Below are 10,540 nucleotides of genomic sequence, written 5' to 3' on the forward strand. Positions count from 1 at the left end.
GACACGCACAGTAGCAGCGGATGGCACTGATTTACCCGGACACACAAGCACACACCTACACAACAACACACCTTGCTGCGCTGCAGTAGTTAGTGCCGCTGCTCTTTGTACGCGACGACGACGGCGAGGGAGGAAGAGAGCCGAGTATATAGCAGCGCTGCAGTTGTCGCTATCTCCAGCCGGACTCACCGCTGCCACTGTTGCTGCTACTTTCTCTGTCTCTCTGATACTGGCGAACTGCGCGCGGACACGGGCCTGCCTCGACGTCGTTGTTGCCTGCACAAACGACGAGTGTCGTCGCGATACTCCGACGAGACGTCGTCGTCGTAGCTGTTTTCGCTATACAGGATGATTATTATATAGAGAATAGATGAATAGATAGCTGCGCTCGTGTTGGTTGGCTATAACGTATACGTATATAGATTACGTGACCAAAGCCCTCGGCCGACGATCAGCAGTAGGTGTACCCGCTCTTCGCAGCCTCGCTTCTCCTCTCTCGTTTCTCTCTCGTCGCCGTGCAGCCGATCCACCAGCATCGTCACGTACACACACATACACACATAACTTCCCCTGAAGCTTTTCCGTGCACAAACTCGTACACCTATATATATTGGGCGCGATACCTCTCTGTGTACGAGTATCAACCCCTCGCTTTCTCCTACCCCCCGAAAGGTGTATGTAGCGAACCGCGCGCACACAGTTTCGGTGACCACCCCGACACTCCCCTCCCCTTTTTCCAGCTGATAATCTACGATTCCTTCTTTATTCTCTTTCTCTTTTTATTTTTTGCACGTTATTTATCAGCTTCTTTGGGTGGAGAGCGCACAGTTGTAATGGGCAACCGAATATATCGGTACGTAACGTTCACGCATTACTGCCCTCAACGATTTCTTTTTCGTTCGCTAATAGAGGAGATCTGCCTATCCTGGCGCATCACGTATTGTGGCGCACTTTTTATTAACAATGATAAGATATGTATGCCGGTATATAAATGATGCTAAAGTAATTTGTTGATACAAATAACATAGTATAGGCGGATCTTCCCTATCTTCGGTCTTCTATCGAATTTTCTTTGCCATTTTCAGAGGTTAAACTCAACTAACGGATGGGGGACTCCCCATAGCCCGAGTATGGTACGCTTTTTTAGTTCCGTGCAAGTTCATACTTATATGCCCTTTGTTTTTATGATATAAGCTCGTGATAGTGCCACAGAATAAAGTTAGTAATTGCAAAATATCTGTGTCACGCAATTCTTACAATAGTACACTTCACGCAAAGAACATGGATAAGCTTTTTTCTACCAAATTAATCGTTATACGTTATAGAGACAAGTAACGAATTTTAGTTTGGAAAAGGATTGTGCAAGTACCCTATTTTCGAGTAACCGGCTTTTTTCAAATATTTCAACTTTTTGTGCATTTTTAAACGTTGCATGAATGTTTGATAACTTTGGTCTTGATATTTTTTTGTGTACTCCTAATGAAAGTTCAAAATTCACTCACGTACGCAAATAAATTGTGTTAATCATGAAAAATTTCATTTGAAAAGTTACAATCATTGTCAATTTACATAATTCATCCTTTAAAGATATGCACTAAATATTATTATGACAGATTTTTTTCTTTTTTTCTAGCAGACCTTATAAAACAAAGTTTTAAAACTTAATCGAGTTATATTACGAATATTCGTACACCCACAGTTCAGACAACTACATAAAACGTGTATTATATTATCATTATACAAGTTTGCGCACTAACCTCATACTGCAGGACTATGAAGCAACTTGTATCGCATAAGAGAAACCATCGAAGCACTGGCTAACTTGTACTGACTAACGTGCAAACTGGCTCTGTACTCCTCTTCGATGCCGTAGAGAGTAACTTATGTCATAAAAAGTGTACCCTCAATTTGAACTTATACCGTGAAGTATTATACTATTATTTTGCATTATTCAAAGTTCATAATCATTCCGTTTCATTATTGGTCTATTTTATTTAAAATTTGTATAAATATTAATCGTAATGATTAAAGTGGGTTGATAGTTATCTATAACAACTGAGCGTATTTTCTCGCCTGGTTGACACGTACAGAACATGCGCATGTTCGTTGGTCAAGTCAAATTTAGTCAAAAATCATTTTTTTTAACTTCCATGGCAGAATTTTTAACATTTTAAAAGAAAGGTAATTTTATCAAATATTCATACGCCGTTTTTGGTTACTATGATAAAATTGGTTCAATAGATAGGACTGTAAATTTGCATATTTTTGAGATATATCCATTTAAGCCCACTCTAAAAGACTTTTAGTAAAAGTACATTATTAAGAAGCTCATTTTTAAAATTTAGTTCGCTGACCTGATCTAGAGATTTGTTTATTATCGGCGCTCCTAGAATCATTTCTGGTCTCATCGTGTTTAAAAGATTCATAAAAATCCATATTGAGTTAGTTTTTCGTATGAAATTATTCTGTAATATGTTAAAATTACCAAATGTCATAGTTATTTCAGTAAAAATGTTTCAATCTATGCAATGTGAAAAATTTTTTCTCAAAACCTGTCAATTTTCTTTGCAGTTAACAATCGATCGTCAGCAAAACTCTAACTTCAGTCTGACGCTATTATTTGATAAAGATGTCGCATTTTCTTGTCACACCTCGAGTCAAATGTTCGCGAGTACTCCGACACTCGACGTTTTTTCCTTGACCCAAAAGCCGCCCTCGGTAAAGATCGATAATTCAAGTCCTTTTGCAGTAACATCTCTCATTCTATTTCGGTGTTTTGTTTCCAACTGCTCGCGTCATCTCGTAATTCCAATGACACTGGCTTAAATACAATCGCGCGTCGAGTTGAAAAAAATCTCGGTGATTTTCCAAACGAACGCGCGCGCGTGTAAATGAACATAAGCCATGCAGTAGTAGAGCCGTGCGCATAATCCACGGCTTATCATTATACGTGGGCTACGGGATCGGAGCGCGCGCGAGCGATCTGCTGAAGATCGGAGCTTTAAATCATCATCGCATAGTCCGCGGACCGAAAGGCAAACAGTAACGGCGTGTCGAGTTGACGTTAAACACGCGCTCGTGCGAGATCGTCGACTGGCTCGGATATTATTGCGGTCTTTATTATTACGAGAGAGCCGAGCGCGCTGCTCTCTAGTTATATCCAACATAAACAGGCTCGTTGTAGCTTTGCTTTTGTCGCGATAATGAAGTGTAATCACCGGGGACGATGCGCATTGTTGATACACGCGGCTGGATTAGCGAATTTTGCAGGATTTCGTGCCTCGGGCTTGGTTCAAATGGATCAATCCTATTTGTTTTTTATTTTTCACACGGTCAACGTCGATACCAAGCACATTTGATTGAAAAATCGAATTGATGCAATATTTAAAAATTCACCGTAGGATCGTGCGAGAGAAAAGTAAATGTTGGCGTGAATCGCTGCAGCACGTGCACCGTAAAAAGTGAATCATTCATTCATGCTCGACCTGACTCGCGTCTCTTCACTCTCGGCCGGCCGCAGACTTTGGTACACGCATACGTCAAATAGTAAGTACAGCAGTACCTAAGGCGTTTACGCAGAGGAGGGTCGTAAAAGCCAAGCATACACACACGCTACTTGCGAACGGCACGAGAATTCTCGTTGCCATTCTTGAGGAGGACGGCTCGCGCTGTACGTGTCGACTCGACTCTTGCCATAAGTAGCAGTGTAGAAAGCTAAAAAGCACCCCCTCGAAGTTATGCGCTCAATGAGGCGCGCCGAGATTCCTCGCGGAATCTGCGCCGTGAAGCAACCGTGAGCGACGGCCAGCTCATCCGGTGCGAGTATCATAGTGCAGCGCATGAATGAGTTGGCGAGCTGCACTCGAGTCCGCATCGTCTGTGCGCTCGCGAACCGTCGTAATTTTCGTACTCCACAAATGTGTGTAGGTATACAGGTAAAGGTAGAAGAGAGAGACGAGTGCGAGGCACGCGCCTCCAGCGCGACGAGCGCGTGCTTATTCGCTGTTTCGTGGAATTTTTCAATGGAGCCGCACAATACAGCTGTATAATATAGGTGGCTGTTACATATATACGTGCGAGAGGCAGATCTCGCTGCCGTAAAAGTTTGCCAGGGCCCTATGCGTATAGTGTATATCGATGTACCAGTGCGAGGACAACGACTCGACTATATAGCCAAGCGCGCGACACACATAATACTTATAACGAAGCAAATATTCTTCGGAATGACTGGCGTGCGCGCGTTCGTGTGCCGATTTAATTTACGATTTTTCGCTCCTGCCACGCGGCCGCTTCGTTACGATGAAAAAACTCATTTATAATGACATTTTAAATTTCTTTTTCTTCGCTTTTTTGCTCTTTTCTGCGTCTTCTTCTTCTTCTGCTTCTGCTTCTTCTTAATCTTTCTTTTTTCTTTTGCTTCTGCAACCGAGTGTGGGAATGGCAAATAACAACAAGCACTTGATATCGAAGCTACATAATAACATTCGCCCCAGAGCGAGATCTTGAAATTCGTCAAACGAATTTCTTCTCTTGTCTTTTTATGTGTAACCTGCTGTAAGAAGCATAGTCTACCTAGAAACGCTACGCGCGCGGGCTTGGACGTTTTGCTTAATAACGATGAATGCTGCGAATGTGCTCTAGCTCTCGCGCGCGTCCAAACCCCCCTCGGATCGTCGTGTGTGCCTTTATTATTATACGCGACGATGTATATCGATCGATTTTTTTGCCTTTTCTTTCTTTCTTTCTTTTGGGGAAAATTGCTATTGAATCTTTCGGAGTTTCAAATTAATGGGCCCCTATGCGAATCGTCGAATTGCTTCTCGATAACGCTGCGATTAAAGTTTTCTAAAAAATCATCATTGGATACTCCTCAAATGGCCATCGTACGTGAATTAGCTTGCTGAAACGAACAGGTGACTTTTTCCAATTATTAACTCATCGTGACTTCGACGTATCAATTCCATTGTACTGAAATTGAAGTATTCAATATTTTTGATTGAAATTCTAAGGAGGAGCTCTGCAACCTTAAGAGTATCTTTGGATGAATATACGATTTGTTTTTCTATGCTTCTTACTTGCTCTTTATGCTATCAAACTTTTCCCCTTTGAGATTTATCCCAATCATTTCACAATTCGGTCAATACAATCAGGATGAAGACCCTATTTTATTACGTAAACGGAATATTTTAATGTTTCATGCGTCCATAAATGAGTTGTCTTGATACGTGTCTAATAAGCATTGTTATATATAAGATAATTGTATTTAGCCTCCACATGGATAATCTTTAAGACAAATTTGATCCGATAAATCGGATAATACTTAACTTAAAAGCAAATATAAATATAATGGCCATATGACTTTTGCGGACTGCGATCATTTGGAATATATATCGAGCACAATGCATACACACACATTCGCACACCGTCGAGCCATATTACAGTTTAGCTCTATAACGATCCAATGTGTCCCTCCATATGCGGGATAAATTGCAATGGTCCGCGTGTGTATATGAGAGAGAGAGAAAGCGTAAAAGCTCGCTTTACGACGATAGCGCAAATCCGCGCAGATCTCAGTCACACGAGGAAAGTAATCCCGGTCTACGCGCAGTCGCTCGCATTCATACACTCCCTCGCACAGATTGCCCCTTGGTGGCATCCCTACCCTGCTGCGGAGCTCCGGTTCCACGCCTCCGAGTCGTCGGCATTGGTAGGGATCGGGCCTATTGCGATGGCGCCTGGCCTCGAGCAACGACTCCGACTCCGACGGCTGCTTCTCCCCTCTTTCTCCGACGCGTGGTAGGGATGGTAGGGATTTGGCCACACTCGCACACATTTACACGAATGCAAATAGCATCAATGGGCTTTTTGGAAAAAATGTATCGAGCTTTTTCCAGGCAAGAGAACTTGTAACATAAATATGATAATTTTAATACTGTCTGTTCGCAATACGAAATAACCCATAATATTATTGATTCGCGTATGGCACATTCAAGTATGGGTTTTTTTGACCGCGAATAAACATTTTCACATTATAATTACATAACTACGAGACTACTGTGCCTCATAGCTAAAATGCGAATCTAAAAAATTACTTATTCACTTTTTTACGCACAAAGGGTCGATTTTCTTGGTAAAATGGCCCCAGCCGTAGCTCTTTATACGAACAGCAACAGCAGCAGCTTTGACAATCAATCGAATTAATCAAAGTGACAAAAATATTGGTGTATAATATTTATTCAGATATGCATAAGCTGGGTCTTTTTTTCTCGTTCATCATCTGTCTCTTGAATATTTAGAGAAAGAGAGAGAGCTGTGGTTTTTTTCGTTTTATCTATAACGCGCGCGACAAATGCTCGGCACATGTATAGGTGTAGGCAGCAGATTTCACCATTCCTCCTCTCTCCCCTTTTTACTTGTCGCGTGTCGCACGCGCCCTTCAGTTTATATTAAGCACGCATATTCGCTTTGATATTTTTTGGTGACTCTACGTGTGTCAAACATGGCGAATGTTTTTTCAGCAGTAGCCTAGCTGTGCCTCTCTCGAGCATTGTTGTTTCAGTTTGAAGCTTCTTTCACTATTTTAAGTTTTTTGCCTAATGATTTATTAAATATCCTTAATGACAAATTCATTGATACATAGGACGTATATATTTGTGGATTGCTACATAGCAGAAAGTTTTGTATACTACATAATATTTTATTGTAACAATTTTATATGCAAACTTATATTGTATCAGCTGCTTTTAGCCAAAAAAGTTTGTACATTTTTTTATTTATTTCTCAACAAAATTTCTATTGTTACTCTTTTTTTCGTATTTATAGGTAGTACAATTAAATTCAATAGAAAGTACGTTCGGTACCTGGCTGAAAATAATTGAATAAAAAAATCACGCTACTACGCGGTAGCACTCGATCATTGAAGCTTAATTGATTCACCTGTCTACAAGATCGCACAAGTAAGCCCAACGTCTATGATTGATTCGTCCAATTTGATCAACTTCAGAAGCAGCGTGATGAATGAAAATTGGGACCACCGTGAAACACATAGCAAAGTGAGTATGCGAAATTGAAAAGCGCTTCTTGCGGTTAAAAATTCGTTGTGTGAGGTGTGAATAAATCGATTCAATGCGGTAGCATCTCATTGAACCGGATGAATTTTCATTTCTATTCAATCAACGTGTGGGTAAAATAATGCAGGTGCGTTTGGAAGAAGAAAAAGGATTGGATTGTTCGTTGCTTAAAACTCTACGATCGATATAAAAGAAAGCGGAAAAATCAAAACATCATTCGAAGATCAATAATTTTGGGTTCGTCGTGCGTACGCGTAATATGACGTACATATACGAAACATAATCAGCGAATTAATTGTCAGACGCTTGAGTTGCTGTTCTCGAAAGTACTTCAGGCAGCTCGTCGTTGCCACACACAGACACAACTTAGCTCGGAGCTTATTCGTAAATATATACATACACACGATGCAATAAAGGCGTCCGCTCGGCAGCAGACATCAAACTTGAAAATCTTGCACGAAGGAGACGAGCATCCTCAGACCTCGGGTAGCGCGTGTAACGTTATATTTTACAAGGCGTATACGCGCTCCCCTTTCGTATGCGTAATGGAGCGCGACGCGATACGTATGCGCAAAAAAAAGTCGCGTGTGGCATCGCGTCTTGGGAGGCGAGTATCAAATGCGTCTGCGAGCGCACACGCCGAGTTCACCCTCTCATCCCTTATACGTTCGATGCCTTCGTGTATGTAATACACTTGCGCGCCATGTCGGAAGAAAAGAAAAGAAGAATCTTGACGCGCGTCCGTCACATTCGCTTCGTTTCAAGGGTTTTTGATCCTTGCCTGCGATATGCCTGTATCCCACAAGGCGAATTCGTCCGAGTCATGCGCTGCAATTACCAAAGGGGCGAATTCGCTGCACCGCTACGAGACTTTCTTCTTACTTTTCTTTCTTGACAAAAAATAATGTATTCGCAATGATCTGTTATCAACTCGATTCATTGGAATCGGAACTAAATGTCACTCGTGAATACAACAAGTGAATTTTTTTCCGGTCGCAACCTGCTGCTACCGGAATTAGATGAACTTGTCCGCGACTTTATTCTAATTATTTCCCATTAAATAGTCGCGCTCTTTTTTTTTATTTTCTCACACTTCCGGACTGAGTTAATCACTCTAAAATAAATAACTTGTTTGTAAACGTTTGGCCGCATAGTTTTTATGAGGATTCTGCGATCGTTTGAAAATAAAGGATACCTCGGTGGCCTCGGGATCGTGAGAACATCTTCGTTGTACACACTTCATTCGCCAACTGCAACTCGTTAACGCGGTAAACCAATAAAGATCCTATAAACAGAGAAAGCTGTGATGTATGAAGTCGCGATTCACAACTCAATTTGGGACATAATTTAATCGTTTATAATGTCCCGTTTCGGTAATTTCCTGGTTAAGTAAATAACTCGCCGCTGTCATTCACGCAAACACGCAAGATGAGTGAATGAAAGAGTTGGACTAGATATTGAGAGCGGTTGACAAATTACACATTAAGTTACAGAGTGACGATGTGTCTGGGCAAAACGTGACCTTCCACGGGGATCGCTGAATAGAGAGCGAGAACGTACAGAGCAACAGTGGCACCGGCATCTGCAACTCGTGGCGCTTCTTCGGCATATAGGCCGTACGTTAGTTTTTAGCCCGTCGAGGCTCATCGGATATGCGCATTATAAAACATGGACATGTGGCTTCGATACAAAATGCTGACTTTTCTATCGGACCACAGGCTTGGTGACAATCGTCATTGTGTGTAAGTTCCCTAAGCCTTCTGTCACTTGTTTAGGAATCCGATTTTGAGGTGAATAATTGAGAAAAGACGAAACAATAGCTGAAAGTAAATTTTTATTCTTAACCATTTTTTCCCTTTGTACTTAAAATTTCAATGTCGTAAGTTCAATATGAAACTAATATATGATGCAATATATAGGTGCAATATCTATTAACCTTTAGAGGGCCGGTATTTCAGAAGTCATATCATCAATAGAAAAATGACATAAAGGGTATCTTAAATCATTACTCGATCATGGACAGAGGGGTGCCCCAATATATTGGGGTTCCGGCCCTCTAAAGGTTAAAAACAATTAATATCTGTTTCTACTCAATATTTATCGACAAATATCTTTGAAAAAAAAGTTTAAAATACTAAGAATTATTTGCGCATTTATTCAACGTTAAAACTAAAAGAATGTGAATTGTATATCCACCGTGCGAGAAAAAATAAAGTAACATTGATTGTTGAAAAAAGTTATCATAAGTATGTGGCACGCTAACTACTTCGGATGAGTATTGAATGTTACAATCTTCGAGGCATTGTTGAATACCATTATATGTTAAAGGTACTGTCATATTATTGAACATCATGATATTCTTCTGTTACATACCGCTTGTCGTCTCATTCAATTACAACTTTACTCGCACTATCGGTTATACAGAGCTCTACCGTTTGCTCCAGATCAACGGTTGTAATTATATTCATATTGAATACGTTGGTAAGGTAGGTAACTTAATTTCTAACTAAGCTTACACCAAACAATTAGATAAAAAACTGCTGCCAGTACACTAGCAATTAATGAGCTTCCTTAGAAAAAATTATCGTTCCTATGATAACGAAGGTTTCCTACAAAACAGGATTTTCGTAGGGATTTTGTTGGGTCATTTCAATTACATGAAACTGACTCGAAGAGAATTAAATTCGATCTTTAAATACAATGACTCTTTTATAAATGAATGTATAAAAATAAAATCGAATATATGTTTAGAAGGAAAATTTTTGACAAGAATTTGAAGCAATTTTTTACCCTATACTCGGTTTCGATATCGAATCAAACGATATTTCATTTTCCTTATGTAAATTGGAAAAACTTCGACAAATACTCAAGTTTTTAGTCTTAAATTGAAGTATAGCTACTCATCTTTCAAAAACACCGCTTAAATATTTCTAAAAAACCTTTGGAATCTGTAAAAGCCTCTGCCAATGTATTGGCAAGCAGCTTCTTTTTGAAAATGTGATTATTCTTACTTTTTTAAGTATATAAATAAATGCTAGTAAGAAGTAGTAATAAAACACTATCTTATTTCAAAATGATGAATTCTGATTTAAAATGTCGTCAACCCTTTATTCTGTTTCGATGAAAAAAAGTCAAGGTAGGACGAAGAAGTGAAATGGCAGAGATGTGAGTGTCCGATTATCTCAAATATATGAACAAGCCGATAACGTACAGCTCTTTACTTTGTCCGATACCAATGCAAGAAAATAAAATATACAATATATAAATCATGCGTTTAAATCCCTAGATAGTAGAGGACAGGTCGGAACGCGTGAGAGATTTTCTGGCTTTGATTTTCTGGTCTTTGCCACCGTCTGCATTATGATAATATAGGAAAGACTCGGTAATAGCAGATACCTACTATATTTTTTAAACACAAAAAAACAAACTTTTACCTCAATACACTCGTTTTTTAAAATATATAAGTAGAA

The sequence above is a fragment of the Trichogramma pretiosum genome, unplaced genomic scaffold (genome assembly GCF_000599845.2).
Source record: "Trichogramma pretiosum strain Unisexual culture from Peru unplaced genomic scaffold, Tpre_2.0 scaffold4, whole genome shotgun sequence".
NCBI classification, from domain to species: domain Eukaryota; kingdom Metazoa; phylum Arthropoda; class Insecta; order Hymenoptera; family Trichogrammatidae; genus Trichogramma; species Trichogramma pretiosum.